Source organism: Somniosus microcephalus, chromosome 9, assembly GCF_052327205.1.
Source record: "Somniosus microcephalus isolate GS21.2 chromosome 9, FLI_Smic_1.0, whole genome shotgun sequence".
NCBI lineage: Eukaryota > Metazoa > Chordata > Chondrichthyes > Squaliformes > Somniosidae > Somniosus > Somniosus microcephalus.
Window position 1 is genome coordinate 161,007,266 of NC_140995.1, and position 16,629 is coordinate 161,023,894.

The 16,629-nt window shown below is 44.6% G+C and overlaps 1 protein-coding gene across 1 annotated transcript in view; it reads right to left on the reverse strand.

Moving 5' to 3' along the window:
• Window positions 1-16,629, reverse strand: part of mms22l (MMS22-like, DNA repair protein) — a 313,635-nt gene that overhangs the window by 144,771 nt on the left and 152,235 nt on the right. The window lies entirely within an intron of this gene.

Sequence of the window (16,629 nt, forward strand, 5' to 3'; positions counted from 1 at the left end):
ACAGTGGTTCAAAATGGAGGGTGAGTAAAATGGACGGTGGGTAAATTGGGCGGTGAGTAAATTGGGTGGTGAGTAAAATGCGCGGTGGGCAAAATGGATGTTGAGCAAAATGGACGGTGAGTAAAATGGACGGATGTAAAATGGACGGTGAGTAAAATGGGCGGTGACTAAAATGGACGGTGTGTTAAATGGACGGTGAGTAAAATGGGCGGTGAGTAAAATGGACGGCGAGTAAAATGGACGGTGAGCAAAATGGACGGTGAGTAAAATGAGCAGCGTGTAAATTGGACGATGAGTAAAATGGACGGTGTGTAAATTGGAAGGTGTGTAAAATGGGCGGAGAGTCAATAGTGCGCAGAGTAAAATGGACGGTGTGCAAAATGGGCAATGAATAAAATGGGCGGCGAGTAAATTGGACGGTGAGTAAAATGGGCGGTGTGTAAAATGGACGGTTTGTAAAATGGGCGGTGTGTAAAATGGACGGAGAGTAAAATGGACGGTGTGTAAAATGGAGGGTGTGTAAAATGGACGGTGAGTAAATTGGGCGGTGTGTAAAATGGACGGTGACTAAAATGGACGTTGTGTAAAATGGACGGTGTGTAAAATGGACGGTGAGTAAAATGGACGGTGAGTAAAATGGACGGTGAGTAAAATGGACGGCGAGCAAAATGGATGGTGAGTAAAATGGACAGAGTGTAAAATGGACGGTGAGTAAAATGGACTGTGTGTAAAATGGACGGTTTGTAAAATGGACGGTGACTAAAATGGACGGTGACTAAAATGGACGGTGACTAAAATGGACGGTGTGTAAAATGGGCGGCAAGTAAATAGTGCGCAGAGTAAAATGGACGATGTGGAAAATGGGCAATGAGTAAAATGGGCGGCGAGTAAATTGGACGGTGTGTAAAATGGACGGTGTGTAAAATGGAGGGGGGGAAAATGTACGCAGACTAAAATGGATGGTGTGTAAAATGGGCGGAGATTAAAATGGGCGATGAGTAAAATGGAGGGTCTGTAAAATAGACGGTGACTAAAATAGACGGTGTGTAAAATGGGCGGTGAGTAAAATGGGTGGCGAGTAAATAGTGCGCAGAGTAAAATGGACGTTGTGCAAAATGGGCAATGAGTAAAATGGGCGGCGAGTAAATCGGACGGTGAAAAAAATGGACCGTGTGTAAAATGGGCGGTTTGTAAAATGGGTGGTGTGTATAATAGACGGTGTGTAAAATGGGCGGTGTGTAAAATAGACGGTGAGTAAAACGGACGGTGTGTAAAATGGACGGTGATTAAATTGGCGGTGTGTAAAATGGGCAGTGAGTAAAATGGACGGTGAGAAAAATGGACGGTGAGAAAAATGGACGGTGAGTAAAATGGACGGTGGGTAAAATGGACGGTGAGTAAAATGAACGGAGTGTAAAATGGAGGGTGAGTAAAATGGACGGTGTGTAAAATGGACGGTGTGTAAAATGGACGGTGCGCAAATTGGGCGATGAGCAAATTGGGCGGTGAGTAAAATGGACGGTGAGTAAAATGGACGGTGCGCAAATTGGGCGAGGAGTAAAATGGGCGGCGAGCAAAATGGACGGTGAGTAAAATGGACGGTGAGTAAAATGGACGGTGAGCAAATTGGGCGGTGAGTAAAATGGACGGTGTGTCAAATGCACAGTGAGTGAAATGGACGGTGAGTAAAATGGACGGTGGTTCAAAATGGAGGGTGAGTAAAATGGACGGTGGGTAAATTGGGCGGTGAGTAAATGGGGTGGTGAGTAAAATGGACAGTGTGTTAATTGGGATGTGATTAAAATGGACGATTTGTAAAATGGACGGTGTGTAAAATGGAGGGGGGGAAAATGTACGCAGACTAAAATGGACGGTGTGTAAAATGGGCGGAGATTAAAATGGGCGATGAGTAAAATGGAGGGTCTGTAAAATAGACGGTGACTAAAATAGACGGTGTGTAAAATGGGCGGTGAGTAAAATGGGTGGCGAGTAAATAGTGCGCAGAGTAAAATGGACGTTGTGCAAAATGGGCAATGAGTAAAATGGGCGGCGAGTAAATCGGACGGTGAAAAAAATGGACCGTGTGTAAAATGGGCGGTTTGTAAAATGGGTGGTGTGTATAATAGACGGTGTGTAAAATGGGCGGTGTGTAAAATAGACGGTGAGTAAAACGGACGGTGTGTAAAATGGACGGTGATTAAATTGGCGGTGTGTAAAATGGGCAGTGAGTAAAATGGACGGTGAGAAAAATGGACGGTGAGAAAAATGGACGGTGAGTAAAATGGACGGTGGGTAAAATGGACGGTGAGTAAAATGAACGGAGTGTAAAATGGAGGGTGAGTAAAATGGACGGTGTGTAAAATGGACGGTGTGTAAAATGGACGGTGCGCAAATTGGGCGATGAGCAAATTGGGCGGTGAGTAAAATGGACGGTGAGTAAAATGGACGGTGCGCAAATTGGGCGATGAGTAAAATGGGCGGCGAGCAAAATGGACGGTGAGTAAAATGGACGGTGAGTAAAATGGACGGTGAGCAAATTGGGCGGTGAGTAAAATGGACGGTGTGTCAAATGCACAGTGAGTGAAATGGACGGTGAGTAAAATGGACGGTGGTTCAAAATGGAGGGTGAGTAAAATGGACGGTGGGTAAATTGGGCGGTGAGTAAATGGGGTGGTGAGTAAAATGGACAGTGTGTTAATTGGGATGTGATTAAAATGGACGATTTGTAAAATGGACGGTGTGTAAAATGGAGGGGGGGAAAATGTACGCAGACTAAAATGGACGGTGTGTAAAATGGGCGGAGATTAAAATGGGCGATGAGTAAAATGGAGGGTCTGTAAAATAGACGGTGACTAAAATAGACGGTGTGTAAAATGGGCGGTGAGTAAAATGGGTGGCGAGTAAATAGTGCGCAGAGTAAAATGGACGTTGTGCAAAATGGGCAATGAGTAAAATGGGCGGCGAGTAAATCGGACGGTGAAAAAAATGGACCGTGTGTAAAATGGGCGGCTTGTAAAATGGGTGGTGTGTATAATAGACGGTGTGTAAAATGGGCGGTGTGTAAAATAGACGGTGAGTAAAACGGACGGTGTGTAAAATGGACGGTGATTAAATTTGCGGTGTGTAAAATGGGCAGTGAGTAAAATGGACGGTGAGAAAAATGGACGGTGAGAAAAATGGACGGTGAGTGAAATGGACGGTGGGTAAAATGGACGGTGAGTAAAATGGACGGTGAGTAAAATGGACGGTGAGAATAATGGACGGTGAGTAAAATGGAGGGTGAGTAAAATGCACGGTGAGTAAAATGGGCGGTGAGTAAAATGGGCGGTGAGTAAATTGGACGGTCAGTAAAATGGAGAGTGTAAAATGGAGGGTGAGTAAAATGGAGGGTGAGTGAAATGGAGGGTGAGTGAAATGGACAGTGAGTAAAATGGACGGTGAGTAAAATGGACGGTGAGTAAAATGGACGGTGAGTAAAATGGACGGAGTGTAAAATGGAGGGTGAGTAAAATGGACGGTGTGTAAAATGGACGGTGCGTAAAATGGACGGTGCGCAAATTGGGCGATGAGCAAATTGGGCGGTGAGTAAAATGGACGGTGCGTAAAATGGACGGAGAGTAAAATGGACGGTGAGTAAATTGGGCGGTGACTAAAATGGACGGTGTGTTAAATGGACGGTGAGTAAAATGGGCGGTGAGTAAAATGGACGGGGAGTAAAATGGACGGGGAGTAAAATAGACGGTGAGTAAAATGAGCTGCGTGTAAATTGGACGGTGTGTAAAATGGGCGGCGAGTAAATAGTGCGGTGTAAAATGGACGGTGTGCAAAATGGGCAATGAATAAAATGGGCGGCGAGTAAAATGGACCGTGTGTAAAATGGACGGTTTGTAAAATGGGCGGTGTGTAAAATGGGCGGAGTGTAAAATGGGCGGAGTGTAAAATGGACGGAGTGTAAAATGGACGGAGTGTAAAATGGACGGTGTGTAAAATGGGCGGGGAGTAAAATGGACGGTGTGTAAAATGGACGGTGAATAAAATGGATATTGAGTAAAATGGAGGGTGTGTAAAATGGACGGTGAGTAAATTGGGCGGTGAGAAAAAGGGACGGTGAGAAAAAGGGACGGTGAGTAAAATGGACGGAATGTAAAATGGAGGGTGAGTAAAATGGACGGAGTGTAAAATGGACGGTGAGTAAATTGGGCGGTGAGTAAAATGGATGGTGTCTTAAATGGACGGTGATTATAATGGACGGTGTGTAAAATGGGCGGTGAGTAAAATGGACGGTGAGTAAAATGGGCGGTGAATATAATGGACGGTGTGTAAAATGGGCGGTGAGTAAAACGGGTGGTGAGTAAAATGGAAGGCGTGTAAAATGGAAGGTGTGTAAAATGGAAAGTGTGTAAAATAGACGGTGAGTAAATTGGGCGGTGGTTCAAAATGGAGGGTGAGTAAAATGGACGGTGGGTAAATTGGGCGGTGAGTAAATTGGGTGGTGAGTAAAATGCGCGGTGGGCAAAATGGATGTTGAGCAAAATGGACGGTGAGTAAAATGGACGGATGTAAAATGGACGGTGAGTAAAATGGGCGGTGACTAAAATGGACGGTGAGTAAAATGGGCGGTGAGTAAAATGGACGGCGAGTAAAATGGACGGTGAGTAAAATGGACGGTGAGTAAAATGGACTGTGAGCAAATTCGGCGGTGAGTAAAATGGACGGTGAGTAAATTGGGCGGTGTGTAAAATGGACGGTGTGTAAAATGGACGGTGATAAAGTGGGCGGTGAGTAAACTGGATGGTGAGTAAAATGGAGGGTGAGTAAAACGGGCGGTGAGTAAACAGTGCAGAGAGTAAAATGGACGGTGTGTAAAATGGGCAATGAGTAAAATGGACGGTGAGTAAAATGGACGTTGTGTAAAATGGAAGGTGTGTAAAATGGACGGTGTGTGAAATGGACGGCAATAAAATTGGCGGTGTGTAAAATGGACGGCGAGTAAAATGGACGGCGAGTAAAATGGACGGCGAGTAAAATAGACGGTGTGTTAAGTGGGATGTGATTAAAATGGACGATTAGTAAAATGGGTGGTGAGTAAAATGGACGGTGTGTAAAATGGACGCAGACTAAAATGGACGGTGTGTAAAATGGGCGGCGAGTAAGTTGGGCGGTGTGTAAAATGGAGTGTGTGTAAAATGGGCGATGAGTAAAATGGACGGTGAGCAATTTGGGCAGTGAGTAACATGGACGGTGAGTAAAATGGGCGGTGAGTAAAATGGGCGGTGAGCAAAATGGACGGTGAGTAAAATAGACGGTGAGTAAAATGGACGGTGAGTAAATTAGGCGGTGTGTAAAATGGAGGGTGTGTAAAATGGACGGTGACTAAAATGGGCGGTGGCTAAAATGGGCGGTGTGTAAAATGGACGGTGGGTAAAATGCACGGTGAGTAAAATAGACGGTGTGTTAATTGGGATGTGATTAAAATGGACCATTAGTAAAATGGGTGGTGAGTAAAATGGACGGTGTGTAAAATGGACGCAGACTAAAATGGATGGTCTGTAAAATGGGCGGAAATTAAAATGGGCAGTGAGTAAAATGGAGGGTCTGTAAAATGGATGGTGACTAAAATGGATGGTGTGTAAAATGGAAGGTGTGTAAAATGGAAAGTGTGTAAAATAGACGGTGAGTAAAATGGACAGTGGTTCAAAATGGAGGGTGAGTAAAATGGACGGTGGGTAAATTGGGCGGTGAGTAAATTGGGTGGTGAGTAAAATGCGCGGTGGGCAAAATGGATGTTGAGCAAAATGGACGGTGAGTAAAATGGACGGATGTAAAATGGACGGTGAGTAAAATGGGCGGTGACTAAAATGGACGGTGTGTTAAATGGACGGTGAGTAAAATGGGCGGTGAGTAAAATGGACGGCGAGTAAAATGGACGGTGAGTAAAATGGACGGTGAGTAAAATGGACTGTGAGCAAATTCGGCGGTGAGTAAAATGGACGGTGAGTAAATTGGGCGGTGTGTAAAATGGACGGTGTGTAAAATGGACGGTGATAAAGTGGGCGGTGAGTAAACTGGATGGTGAGTAAAATGGAGGGTGAGTAAAACGGGCGGTGAGTAAACAGTGCAGAGAGTAAAATGGACGGTGTGTAAAATGGGCAATGAGTAAAATGGACGGTGAGTAAAATGGACGTTGTGTAAAATGGACGGCGAGTAAAATGGACGGTGAGCAAAATGGACGGTGAGTAAAATGAGCAGCGTGTAAATTGGACGATGAGTAAAATGGACGGTGTGTAAATTGGAAGGTGCGTAAAATGGGCAGAGAGTCAATAGTGCGCAGAGTAAAATGGACGGTGTGCAAAATGGGCAATGAATAAAATGGGCGGCGAGTAAATTGGACGGTGAGTAAAATGGGCGGTGTAAAATGGACGGTTTGTAAAATGGGCGGTGTGTAAAATGGACGGTGTGTAAAATGGACGGAGAGTAAAATGGACGGTGTGTAAAATGGAGGGTGTGTAAAATGGACGGTGAGTAAATTGGGCGGTGTGTAAAATGGACGGTGACTAAAATGGACGTTGTGTAAAATGGACGGTGTGTAAAATGGACGGTGAGTAAAATGGACGGTGAGTAAAATGGACGGTGAGTAAAATGGACGGCGAGCAAAATGGATGGTGAGTAAAATGGACAGTGTAAAATGGACGGTGAGTAAAATGGACTGTGTGTAAAATGGACGGTGACTAAAATGGACGGTGACTAAAATGGACGGTGACTAAAATGGACGGTGTGTAAAATGGGCGGCAAGTAAATAGTGCGCAGAGTAAAATGGACGATGTGGAAAATGGGCAATGAGTAAAATGGGCGGCGAGTAAATTGGACGGTGTGTAAAATGGACGGTGTGTAAAATGGATGGTGATAAAATGGGCGGTGAGTAAAATGGATGGTGAGTAAATGGGGTGGTGAGTAAAATGGACAGTGTGTTAATTGGGATGTGATTAAAATGGACGATTTGTAAAATGGACGGTGTGTAAAATGGAGGGGGGGAAAATGTACGCAGACTAAAATGGACGGTGTGTAAAATGGGCGGAGATTAAAATGGGCGATGAGTAAAATGGAGGGTCTGTAAAATAGACGGTGACTAAAATAGACGGTGTGTAAAATGGGCGGTGAGTAAAATGGGTGGCGAGTAAATAGTGCGCAGAGTAAAATGGACGTTGTGCAAAATGGGCAATGAGTAAAATGGGCGGCGAGTAAATCGGACGGTGAAAAAAATGGACCGTGTGTAAAATGGGCGGTTTGTAAAATGGGTGGTGTGTATAATAGACGGTGTGTAAAATGGGCGGTGTGTAAAATAGACGGTGAGTAAAACGGACGGTGTGTAAAATGGACGGTGATTAAATTGGCGGTGTGTAAAATGGGCAGTGAGTAAAATGGACGGTGAGAAAAATGGACGGTGAGAAAAATGGACGGTGAGTAAAATGGACGGTGGGTAAAATGGACGGTGAGTAAAATGAACGGAGTGTAAAATGGAGGGTGAGTAAAATGGACGGTGTGTAAAATGGACGGTGTGTAAAATGGACGGTGCGCAAATTGGGCGATGAGCAAATTGGGCGGTGAGTAAAATGGACGGTGAGTAAAATGGACGGTGCGCAAATTGGGCGATGAGTAAAATGGGCGGCGAGCAAAATGGACGGTGAGTAAAATGGACGGTGAGTAAAATGGACGGTGAGCAAATTGGGCGGTGAGTAAAATGGACGGTGTGTCAAATGCACAGTGAGTGAAATGGACGGTGAGTAAAATGGACGGTGGTTCAAAATGGAGGGTGAGTAAAATGGACGGTGGGTAAATTGGGCGGTGAGTAAATGGGGTGGTGAGTAAAATGGACAGTGTGTTAATTGGGATGTGATTAAAATGGACGATTTGTAAAATGGACGGTGTGTAAAATGGAGGGGGGGAAAATGTACGCAGACTAAAATGGACGGTGTGTAAAATGGGCGGAGATTAAAATGGGCGATGAGTAAAATGGAGGGTCTGTAAAATAGACGGTGACTAAAATAGACGGTGTGTAAAATGGGCGGTGAGTAAAATGGGTGGCGAGTAAATAGTGCGCAGAGTAAAATGGACGTTGTGCAAAATGGGCAATGAGTAAAATGGGCGGCGAGTAAATCAGACGGTGAAAAAAATGGACCGTGTGTAAAATGGGCGGTTTGTAAAATGGGTGGTGTGTATAATAGACGGTGTGTAAAATGGGCGGTGTGTAAAATAGACGGTGAGTAAAACGGACGGTGTGTAAAATGGACGGTGATTAAATTTGCGGTGTGTAAAATGGGCAGTGAGTAAAATGGACGGTGAGAAAAATGGACGGTGAGAAAAATGGACGGTGAGTAAAATGGACGGTGGGTAAAATGGACGGTGAGTAAAATGGACAGTGAGTAAAATGGACGGTGAGTAAAATGGAGGGTGAGTAAAATGCACGGTGAGTAAAATGGGCGGTGAGTAAAATGGGCGGTGAAAAATTGGACGGTCAGTAAAATGGAGAGTGTAAAATGGAGGGTGAGTAAAATGGAGGGTGAGTGAAATGGAGGGTGAGTGAAATGGACAGTGAGTAAAATGGACGGTGAGTAAAATGGACGGTGAGTAAAATGGACGGTGAGTAAAATGGACGGAGTGTAAAATGGAGGGTGAGTAAAATGGACGGTGTGTAAAATGGACGGTGCGTAAAATGGACGGTGCGCAAATTGGGCGATGAGCAAATTGGGCGGTGAGTAAAATTGACGGTGCGTAAAATGGACGGTGCGTAAAATGGACGGAGAGTAAAATGGACGGTGAGTAAATTGGGCGGTGACTAAAATGGACGGTGTGTTAAATGGACGGTGAGTAAAATGGGCGGTGAGTAAAATGGACGGGGAGTAAAATGGACGGGGAGTAAAATAGACGGTGAGTAAAATGAGCTGCGTGTAAATTGGACGGTGTGTAAAATGGGCGGCGAGTAAATAGTGCGGTGTAAAATGGACGGTGTGCAAAATGGGCAATGAATAAAATGGGCGGCGAGTAAAATGGACCGTGTGTAAAATGGACGGTTTGTAAAATGGGCAGTGTGTAAAATGGGCGGAGTGTAAAATGGACGGAGTGTAAAATGGACGGAGTGTAAAATGGACGGTGTGTAAAATGGGCGGGGAGTAAAATGGACGGTGTGTTAAATGGACGGTGAATAAAATGGATATTGAGTAAAATGGAGGGTGTGTAAAATGGACGGTGAGTAAATTGGGCGGTGAGAAAAAGGGACGGTGAGAAAAAGGGACGGTGAGTAAAATGGACGGAATGTAAAATGGAGGGTGAGTAAAATGGACGGAGTGTAAAATGGACGGTGAGTAAATTGGGCGGTGAGTAAAATGGATGGTGTCTTAAATGGACGGTGATTATAATGGACGGTGTGTAAAATGGGCGGTGAGTAAAATGGACGGTGAGTAAAATGGGCGGTGAATATAATGGACGGTGTGTAAAATGGGCGGTGAGTAAAACGGGTGGTGAGTAAAATGGACGGTGAGTAAAATGGACTGTGAGCAAATTCGGCGGTGAGTAAAATGGACGGTGAGTAAATTGGGCGGTGTGTAAAATGGACGGTGTGTAAAATGGACGGTGATAAAGTGGGCGGTGAGTAAACTGGATGGTGAGTAAAATGGAGGGTGAGTAAAACGGGCGGTGAGTAAACAGTGCAGAGAGTAAAATGGACGGTGTGTAAAATGGGCAATGAGTAAAATGGACGGTGAGTAAAATGGACGTTGTGTAAAATGGAAGGTGTGTAAAATGGACGGTGTGTGAAATGGACGGCAATAAAATTGGCGGTGTGTAAAATGGACGGCGTGTAAAATGGACGGCGAGTAAAATGGACGGCGAGTAAAATAGACGGTGTGTTAAGTGGGATGTGATTAAAATGGACGATTAGTAAAATGGGTGGTGAGTAAAATGGACGGTGTGTAAAATGGACGCAGACTAAAATGGACGGTGTGTAAAATGGGCGGCGAGTAAGTTGGGCGGTGTGTAAAATGGAGTGTGTGTAAAATGGGCGATGAGTAAAATGGACGGTGAGCAATTTGGGCAGTGAGTAACATGGACGGTGAGTAAAATGGGCGGTGAGTAAAATGGGCGGTGAGCAAAATGGACGGTGAGTAAAATAGACGGTGAGTAAAATGGACAGTGAGTAAATTAGGCGGTGTGTAAAATGGAGGGTGTGTAAAATGGACGGTGACTAAAATGGGCGGTGGCTAAAATGGGCGGTGTGTAAAATGGACGGTGGGTAAAATGCACGGTGAGTAAATTGGGCAGTGAGTAAAATAGACGGTGTGTTAATTGGGATGTGATTAAAATGGACCATTAGTAAAATGGGTGGTGAGTAAAATGGACGGTGTGTAAAATGGACGCAGACTAAAATGGATGGTCTGTAAAATGGGCGGAAATTAAAATGGGCAGTGAGTAAAATGGAGGGTCTGTAAAATGGATGGTGACTAAAATGGATGGTGTGTAAAATGGAAGGCGTGTAAAATGGAAGGTGTGTAAAATGGAAAGTGTGTAAAATAGACGGTGAGTAAAATGGACAGTGAGTAAATTAGGCGGTGTGTAAAATGGAGGGTGTGTAAAATGGAGAGTGTGTAAAATGGACGGTGACTAAAGAGGACGCTGTGTGAAATGGACGCTGTGTAAAATGGACGGTGACTAAAAAGGACGGTGAGTAAAATGGACGGTGAGTAAAATGGACGGTGAGTAAAATGGACGGTGAGAAAAATGGACGGTGAGAAAAATGGAGGGTGAGTAAATTAGGCGGTGTGTAAAATGGAGGGTGTGTAAAATGGAGAGTGTGTAAAATGGACGGTCACTAAAAAGGACGCTGTGTAAAATGGAGGGTGTGTAAAATGGACGGTGAGTAAATTGGACGGTGAGAAAAATGGACGGTGAGAAAAATGGAGGGTGTGTAAAATGGACGGTGAGTAAATTGGGCAGTGTGTAAAATGGAGGGTGTGTAAAATGGACGGTGACTAAAATGGACGGTGAGAAAAATGGACGGTGAGTAAAATGGACGGTGGGTCAAATGGAGGATGAGTTAAGTGGACAGTGAGTAAATTGGGCGGTGAGTAAAATGGACGGTGGGCAAAATGGACGGTGAGCAAAATGGATGGTTAGTAAAATGGACGGAGTGTAAAATGGAGGGTGAGTAAAATGGACAGAGTGTAAAATGGACGGTGAGTAAATTGGGCGGTGAGTAAAATGGATGGTGTCTTAAATGGACGGTGAGTATAATGGACGGTGTGTAAAATGGGCGGTGAGTAAAATGGAGGGTGAGTGAAATGGACGGTGAGTGAAATGGACGGTGAGTGAAATGGACGGTGAGTAAAATGGATGGTGAGTAAAATGAACGGAGTGTAAAATGGAGGGTGAGTAAAATGGACGGTGTGTAAAATGGATGGTGCACAAATTGGGCGATGAGCAAATTGGGCGGTGAGTAAAATGGACGGTGAGTAAAATGGACGGTGGGTCAAATGGAGGATTAGTTAAATGGACAGTGAGTAAATTGGGCGGTGAGTAAAATGGGCGGTGGGCAAAATGGACGGCGAGCAAAATGGATGGTGAGTAAAATGGAGAGTGTAAAATGGACGGTGAGTAAAATGGACTGTGCGCAAAATGGACGGTGGGTAAAATGGACGGTGAGAAAAATGGACGGTGAATAATATGGGCGGTGGGTAAAATGGAGGGTGAGTAAAATGCACAGTGAGTAAAATGGACGGTGAGTAAATTGGGCGGCGAGCAAGATGGACGGCGAGTAAAATGGATGGAGTGTAAAATGGAGGGTGAGTAAAATGGACGGTGAGTAAAATGGACGGTGAGTAAAATGGACGGAGGGTAAAATGGAGGGCGAGTAAAATGCGCAGTGAGTAAAATGGACGGTGAGTAAATTGGACGGTGAGTAAATTGGGCGGTGAGCAAGATGGACGGCGAGTAAAATGGACGGAGAGTAAAATGGATGTTGAGTAAAATGGAGGGTGAGTAAATTGGGCGGTGTGTAAAGTGGAGGGTGTGTAAAATGGACGGAGTGTAAAATGGAGGGTGAGTAAAATGGAGGGTGTGTAAAATGGGCGGTGACTAAAATGGACGGTGTGTAAAAGGGACGGTGTGTAAAATGGACGGTGAGTAAAATGGACGGTGGGTCAAATGGAGGATGAGTTAAATGGACAGTGAGTAAATTGGGCGGAGAGTAAAATGGGCGGAGAGTAAAATGGGCGGTGGGCAAAATGGACGGTGAGTAAAATGGACTGAGTGTAAAATGGAGGGTGAGTAAAATGGACAGAGTGTAAAATGGACGGTGAGTAAATTGGGCGGTGAGTAAAATGGATGGTGTCTTAAATGGGCGGTGAGTAAAATGGGCGGTGAGTAAATTCGGATGTGAATAAAAAGGACGATTTGTAAAATGGATGGTGTGTAAAATGTACGGTGTGTAAAATGGACGGTGTGTAAAATGGACAGTGAGTAAAACTGGCGGTGTGTAAAATGGACGGTGATAAAGTTGGCGGTGTGTAAAATGGACGGTGTGTAAAATGGACGGTGAGTAAATTGGGATGTGATTAAAATGGACGGTGTGTAAAATGGTGAGTAAAATTGGCGGTGCGTAAAATGGACGGTGAGTGAAATGGACGGTGAGTAAAATGGACGGTGAGTAAAATGGACGGTGAGTAAAATGGACGGGGAGTAAAATGGACGGGGAGTAAAATGGACGGGGAGTAAAATGGACGGGGAGTAAAAGCAGTGAATAAAATGGATGGTGTGTAAAATGGACGGTGTGTAAAATGGACGGTGAGTAAATTGGGCGGTGTGTAAAATGGATGGTGAGTAAAATGGAGGGTGAGTAAAATGGACTGTGCGTAAAATGGACGGTGAGTAAAATGGACGGGGAGTAAAATGGACGGGGAGTAAAAGCAGTGAATAAAATGGATGGTGTGTAAAATGGACGGTGTGTAAAATGGACGGTGAGTAAATTGGGCGGTGTGTAAAATGGATGGTGAGTAAAATGGACGGTGAGTAAAATGGGCCGCGTATAAAGTGGACGGTGTGTAAAATGGACTGTGAGTAAAATGGGCGTTGTGTAAAATGGGCGGTGAGTAAAATGGGCAGTGAGTAAAATGGACGGTGAGTAAAATGGACGGTGAGTAAAATGGACGGTGCATAAAACGGACGGCGAGTAAAATGGACGATGAGTAAAATGGACGGTGCGTAAATTGGACGGTTTGTAAAATGGACGGTGACTAAAATGGACGGTGTGTAAAATGGGCGGCAAGTAAATAGTGCACAGAGTAAAATGGACGATGTGGAAAATGGGCAATGAGTAAAATGGGCGGCGAGTAAATTGGACGGTGAGTAAAATGGACGGTGTGTAAAATGGACGGTGTGTAAAATGGATGGTGATAAAATGGGCGGTGAGTAAAATGGACGGTGAGTAAATGGGGTGGTGAGTAAAATGGACAGTGTGTTAATTGGGATGTGATTAAAATGGACGATTTGTAAAATGGACGGTGTGTAAAATGGAGGGGGGGAAAATGTACGCAGACTAAAATGGACGGTGTGTAAAATGGGCGGAGATTAAAATGGGCGATGAGTAAAATGGAGGGTCTGTAAAATAGACGGTGACTAAAATAGACGGTGTGTAAAATGGGCGGTGAGTAAAATGGGTGGCGAGTAAATAGTGCGCAGAGTAAAATGGACGTTGTGCAAAATGGGCAATGAGTAAAATGGGCGGCGAGTAAATCGGACGGTGAAAAAAATGGACCGTGTGTAAAATGGGCGGTTTGTAAAATGGGTGGTGTGTAAAATAGACGGTGAGTAAAATGGACGGTGTGTAAAATGGACGGTGATTAAATTGGCGGTGTGTAAAATGGGCGGTGAGAAAAATGGACGGTGAGTAAAATGGACGGTGAGTAAAATGGACGGTGGGTAAAATGGACGGTGAGTAAAATGGACGGTGAGTAAAATGGACGGTGAGTAAAATGGAGGGTGAGTAAAATGCACGGTGAGTAAAATGGGCGGTGAGTAAATTGGACGGTCAGTAAAATGGAGAGTGTAAAATGGAGGGTGAGTAAAATGGAGGGTGAGTGAAATGGAGGGTGAGTGAAATGGACGGTGAGTGAAATGGACGGTGAGTGAAATGGACGGTGATTGAAATGGACGGTGAGTGAAATGGACGGAGTGTAAAATGGAGGGTGAGTAAAATGGACGGAGAGTAAAATGGACGGTGGGTAAAATGGAAGGTGGGTAAAATGGAGGGTGCGTAAAATGGACGGTGAGTAAAATGGACGGTGAGTAAAATGGACGGTGAGTAAAATGGACGGTGAGTAAAATGGACGGTGAGTAAAATGCGTGGTGGGCAAAATGGACGGCGAGCAAAATGGACGGATTGTAAAATGGACGGAGTGTAAAATGGACGGAGTGTAAAATGGACGGTGTGTAAAATGGGCGGGGAGTAAAATGGACGGTGTGTAAAATGGACGGTGAATAAAATGGATATTGAGTAAAATGGAGGGTGTGTAAAATGGACGGTGAGTAAATTGGGCGGTGAGAAAAAGGGACGGTGAGAAAAAGGGACGGTGAGAAAAAGGGACGGTGAGTAAAATGGACGGAATGTAAAATGGAGGGTGAGTAAAATGGACGGAGTGTAAAATGGACGGTGAGTAAATTGGGCGGTGAGTAAAATGGATGGTGTCTTAAATGGACGGTGATTATAATGGACGGTGTGTAAAATGGGCGGTGAGTAAAATGGACGGTGAGTAAAATGGGCGGTGAATATAATGGACGGTGTGTAAAATGGGCGGTGAGTAAAACGGGTGGTGAGTAAAATGGACGGTGAGTAAAATGGACTGTGAGCAAATTCGGCGGTGAGTAAAATGGACGGTGAGTAAATTGGGCGGTGTGTAAAATGGACGGTGTGTAAAATGGACGGTGATAAAGTGGGCGGTGAGTAAACTGGATGGTGAGTAAAATGGAGGGTGAGTAAAACGGGCGGTGAGTAAACAGTGCAGAGAGTAAAATGGACGGTGTGTAAAATGGGCAATGAGTAAAATGGACGGTGAGTAAAATGGACGTTGTGTAAAATGGAAGGTGTGTAAAATGGACGGTGTGTGAAATGGACGGCAATAAAATTGGCGGTGTGTAAAATGGACGGCGAATAAAATTGGCGGTGTGTAAAATGGACGGCGAGTAAAATGGACGGCGAGTAAAATAGACGGTGTGTTAAGTGGGATGTGATTAAAATGGACGATTAGTAAAATGGGTGGTGAGTAAAATGGACGGTGTGTAAAATGGACGCAGACTAAAATGGACGGTGTGTAAAATGGGCGGCGAGTAAGTTGGGCGGTGTGTAAAATGGAGTGTGTGTAAAATGGGCGATGAGTAAAATGGACGGTGAGCAATTTGGGCAGTGAGTAACATGGACGGTGAGTAAAATGGGCGGTGAGTAAAATGGGCGGTGAGCAAAATGGACGGTGAGTAAAATAGACGGTGAGTAAAATGGACAGTGAGTAAATTAGGCGGTGTGTAAAATGGAGGGTGTGTAAAATGGACGGTGACTAAAATGGGCGGTGGCTAAAATGGGCGGTGTGTAAAATGGACGGTGGGTAAAATGCACGGTGAGTAAATTGGGCAGTGAGTAAAATAGACGGTGTGTTAATTGGGATGTGATTAAAATGGACCATTAGTAAAATGGGTGGTGAGTAAAATGGACGGTGAGTAAAATGGACTGTGAGCAAATTCGGCGGTGAGTAAATTGGGCGGTGTGTAAAATGGACGGTGTGTAAAATGGACGGTGATAAAGTGGGCGGTGAGTAAACTGGATGGTGAGTAAAATGGAGGGTGAGTAAAACGGGCGGTGAGTAAACAGTGCAGAGAGTAAAATGGACGGTGTGTAAAATGGGCAATGAGTAAAATGGACGGTGAGTAAAATGGACGTTGTGTAAAATGGAAGGTGTGTAAAATGGACGGTGTGTGAAATGGACGGCAATAAAATTGGCGGTGTGTAAAATGGACGGCGAGTAAAATGGACGGCGAGTAAAATAGACGGTGTGTTAAGTGGGATGTGATTAAAATGGACGATTAGTAAAATGGGTGGTGAGTAAAATGGACGGTGTGTAAAATGGACGCAGACTAAAATGGACGGTGTGTAAAATGGGCGGCGAGTAAGTTGGGCGGTGTGTAAAATGGAGTGTGTGTAAAATGGGCGATGAGTAAAATGGACGGTGAGCAATTTGGGCAGTGAGTAAAATGGGCGGTGAGTAAAATGGGCGGTGAGTAAAATGGGCGGTGAGCAAAATGGACGGTGAGTAAAATAGACGGTGAGTAAAATGGACAGTGAGTAAATTAGGCGGTGTGTAAAATGGAGGGTGTGTAAAATGGACGGTGACTAAAATGGGCGGTGGCTAAAATGGGCGGTGTGTAAAATGGACGGTGGGTAAAATGCACGGTGAGTAAATTGGGCAGTGAGTAAAATAGACGGTGTGTTAATTGGGATGTGATTAAAATGGACCATTAGTAAAATGGGTGGTGAGTAAAATGGACGGTGTGTAAAATGGACGCAGACTAAAATGGATGGTCTGTAAAATGGGCGGA